Source organism: Psammomys obesus, unplaced genomic scaffold, assembly GCF_907164565.1.
Source record: "Psammomys obesus unplaced genomic scaffold, mPsaObe1.curated_primary_1811, whole genome shotgun sequence".
In the NCBI taxonomy this organism is placed as follows: domain Eukaryota; kingdom Metazoa; phylum Chordata; class Mammalia; order Rodentia; family Muridae; genus Psammomys; species Psammomys obesus.
The window spans coordinates 1,230,115-1,233,992 of NW_026591872.1; the positions used below are offsets into that span (position 1 = coordinate 1,230,115).

General features: G+C 47.2%; 1 non-coding gene across 1 annotated transcript; it reads left to right on the forward strand.

Moving 5' to 3' along the window:
* Positions 1 to 2,609: 2,609 nt before the first annotated feature.
* Positions 2,610 to 2,741, forward strand: LOC129680557 (small nucleolar RNA SNORA17). The gene has a single exon (XR_008720706.1). It is a non-coding gene; the product is annotated as a small nucleolar RNA SNORA17 (small nucleolar RNA).
* Positions 2,742 to 3,878: the final 1,137 nt, after the last annotated feature.

Here is a 3,878-nt window from a genome sequence, read left to right on the forward strand (position 1 = left end):
GGGGGGGGGCTCTCCTCTTACCCATAGAAGTTCTCAAGACAGCTGCCTTACTGCTGGGTTTCTCGTTATAAATTTAGTGAGCTGCTGCTGTTGTTACAGTTTTCCAGTTACAGTCCTCTTGAAGAACCTGCTGATTCCCTAGCTGTGGGGTTTTCTCCCAACAGGGAAACTCAGTCTGTTATCCTGGGGCACACAGTTCTGTCCGGGAAAGTGAGAGGAGCCCCCAGCAAGTCTCTGGGCCAGAAGCTGAGTGCTCCGCTCTGGGCCTAGAGAATGTGCACCTAGGTTGAGTTGGCACCTGGGTGCGCTGCTCTGGTCTTGAGGCTGGGTGCCTCAGTCTGGACCGAAAGCTGTGTGTCCCTGCCTCGGATGTCGGCTGCAGGCACTGCTCTGGTCCGGACACTGTGGGTGCAGCCCTCTTGAAGGATCAGTGGTTTCCACAGTTTTGTCAGTTTAGCTAGGGGTAACTGGTTCATCCTTGGCACAGTATCTGAAGGCTGCTGTAATCGCTCTCTGGCTTTTGTAGGTCTGAGGATGCAGCTGTGTGCCCCGGTGCCCTAAGAGTACTCAATAATGGTGGCTGAGCACAGCGCTCCTGCCTGCAGTAGAAGGCTAGAGCTTAGAGTCTGCATGAAACCAGAGAGTCTTTTGGTGCTGGGTGTCCTGAGTGTTAGACCTGATGATCTCCCCCCGCTGGGGGTTTCCTCCTGCCAGGGACACCCAGTCTTTGCTTTGGGGACCGCCGTTCTGTCTGGGGTGGCGGCGAGTAGAACCCACAGGCACAGGCGCCTGCCCCTGGCTCCGCCTTTCTGGCTGTTGGGAGCCTGGATGTCTGCCTAAACTGGGTAATTTTCCCGAGACCTTTTCGGGGTGGTGGTATCAGCTGAGTGCTCTGAGATCAGACCAGTCGTTTCCCTTTCTGTGGGTTTGCACCCAACGGTGAAACTGAGTCCCTGGTGCCCTGGGGCCCACAGTTCTATCTGAGGTGGCGAATCAGGCGTGCAGGCCGGCAGGGCTCTGTGCTGGCGCCTGGGTCCAGGGCTCTGGCTCCGGGCTGGCTCCTGGGGCACCCGCGGAACCTGAGTCTTTTCCAGGGGATGTCTGAGTGACCTAAGGTCGGTCCCAATCGTTTCCTGCTCCGTGGGGTTATCTCTCGACTGGAAAATCCAGTCTGTGATGTTGTGGGCCCACAGTTCAGTCTGGGACAGTGACCAGATCACGCTGGCATGTAGCTCTGGGCTGGCGACCAAGCGCCTTGCGGAACCAGGGTCTCTTCCGCGGTTTAGCCGGGTGAGTTAAAGCTGATTGAATCCCCCACTGTGGGGTATCCTCTCACCTGAGAAACACAACCACTTGTGTTTTATGGCTGCGAGTTCTGCTTGCTGGTCACTGTGCTAATCCTGCTGTGCTGCTGTTCAGAATGAGCGTCCTCCAGGCGCCGCCATCTTGCCCCGCCCCCAAAACATTTTCTTTATCTGCTCTTTAATTCTTTTAGGGTTGGCGTGACTATGTTTTGTTTTTGAAAACTTTGGCATTTTTTTTCTCCTTCTCTTCCTTTGACCGAAGTTAGTCTCTGAAAATATGATTTATCAACTATTCATAGTTAGGTTTTGATTACCTCTCATTGCTGAGATGGAGCTGGGTTCTGTATTGGTTATCAGTCTGGTCAGGTCTCAAGAGGGATATCTGAGCTAGAGGTGAAAAATTCATGATCTCTTTAGATATATTTGAGCAGGTAACAATTAGAGGATGGGTTGTTTTCAGGCTAAATTTAAATGGGATCTACTGTTAACTTCAAGTATGTCTTATATTGCCATCTAAAATCACAGGGTCATTTTTTAAAGTTACACTTCTATAGAATTTTGAGAGGCAATTGCAACAAAGTTTGAAAAGGAAAATTCAACACAAGATGAAAAAAAAAGCCCAATTTGTATAATAGTTTTGAACCAAGAATCTATATTTTTATCTTGCCATAATAGTGTTTACTAAAGATAAACAAAGGAAAAATAATTTACTTGTAAAATGAGTTTTGTTTTGTGAAAAATCCCATTTTTAAGAGTAGAGATTTAAAAGCTGGAGAAAGGGCTCAGTAGTTAAGAGGATCCATGTCTGATTCCTAGTATTCACGTGGCAGGCCATGATATTTCTGTTACTTCAGTCCCAGGAGATCCAATGACCACTTGTGTCCTTCTATGGTACTATCCATACATATGGTATAGGCATTCATGTAGTCCAAAACACCTATACACATTAAAAATAAATGAATTTAAAAGAATTTAGTTAATCTGTACTCTTTTAATTTTGTTGCAAGTATTTAAAAAAATTTTAAATTGCAAATGATAAAAGGCTTGAACTACTACTAATAAAATTTTCATAGAGTTTAGTGATTAATAAGAATATTTGATATTTTATTTTCAATATTATTTTATGTTGGTCTTCATTATCCCTGGGCCATAATAATTTTATACATGTTACACAATATTTAGAACATTTAATATAAAGTATGACCACAACACATTGTTGTGTTGAACCAATAGCCATTCATTTAACCTATGTAACCAATCAAATTTAACCAAGTATAAAGTAACTACTTAAAAGACTTCAAAGTGCCTATTCTTAGAGTCATTGCAGGTGTGGCTGCTGTGTCACATGTGCATAAGTGTGTGGCAGAGAGAAGAGAGGCTTTGTCTATGCTCAGTGGCCTGGCCATTGAACATCTACATAATCAGTAGCCTAACATTCCCTGAAAAGAAGCTAGCTGGAGATAACCACCAGTCTGGCTCCAGGCAAGACCTGGATGAGCTCTCAGGATGGGAAGCAAGCTGGAGACTAGAAGAACCCAGCCAGAGACTGCAAGCCCTGGGAAGGAATGAGCCTGAGACAGATGGCCACTCAAGTGGGACTAGCAAGGAGTACCAGAGACAACCAACGTATCTGCAATATGGGGCTCAGACAAGGAGCTATCCTGAGATGAACATCAGTCTAGAGCAGCACAGACCTGGGTAAGGAGCGCCGTAATGTATGAGCAGGACATAACACTCCTGAGATCACTCCTGAGTTGACCAACCCGAGACTTCAAGACCCTGGGTGCCACTAATAGGAGCAAGTAAGTGGAAAAATGGAAGAGAACAACAAAGAGAAGGATGAGAAGGATGTGGATATAGTGATGAGAAGCAGAACTGTGGACTGGAGGGTAGTAAGAAACAGCAGTCAGCCCGGAGGATGTGAGCATTGGAAGAGCTGTCCCTACCAGTACTCTCCTTGTGGTTGCATGTGCTGGGAAAAGATACCCTTTGACCTACTCACCCCTCAACACCTGCAGCAAGTGGGAGAATTGGTCCTGGGGTCATGAAAGTCCGAGATCTGTCCCTGCCCTTCACTAGCTGCAGCACTTGGGAGAGCAAGCCTTGCATCTTGCCTAGACAGCACACTAGAGCTGACCCTAGTGGTGGGCAAGCAGGTCCTGAGGGTGTGAGCATGGGAGAGCTGGCTGCCACTTGTTTGATGAGAAGTAACATGGGCAAGGGAGAGCTGCCTCCCCTACTTTGTCCTTTGCCCTCGTCAGGCAGAAATGCTGTTTGGGTGGTGTCTCAGATGAGGGAGAGGCACTCTCTTCCCTTCCCTCTTCCCTTACCATTTATAGCAGATGGGCCCCAGAGTCATGAGAGCAGGAGAATTGGCCATGATCCTCACCAGCTTCAAACACTGGGAGAGTGGGCCCTGCACCTCACCTGGGCAGCAGAGTAGAGCTGGCCCTGGTTGTGGAGGTTGCAGGTGAGCTGGCCCCAAGTGTGTGAGAGCTGGGAAGCTGGCAGGCAGGCTGACCAACATACATACATATATATATATATATATATATATATATATATATATATATA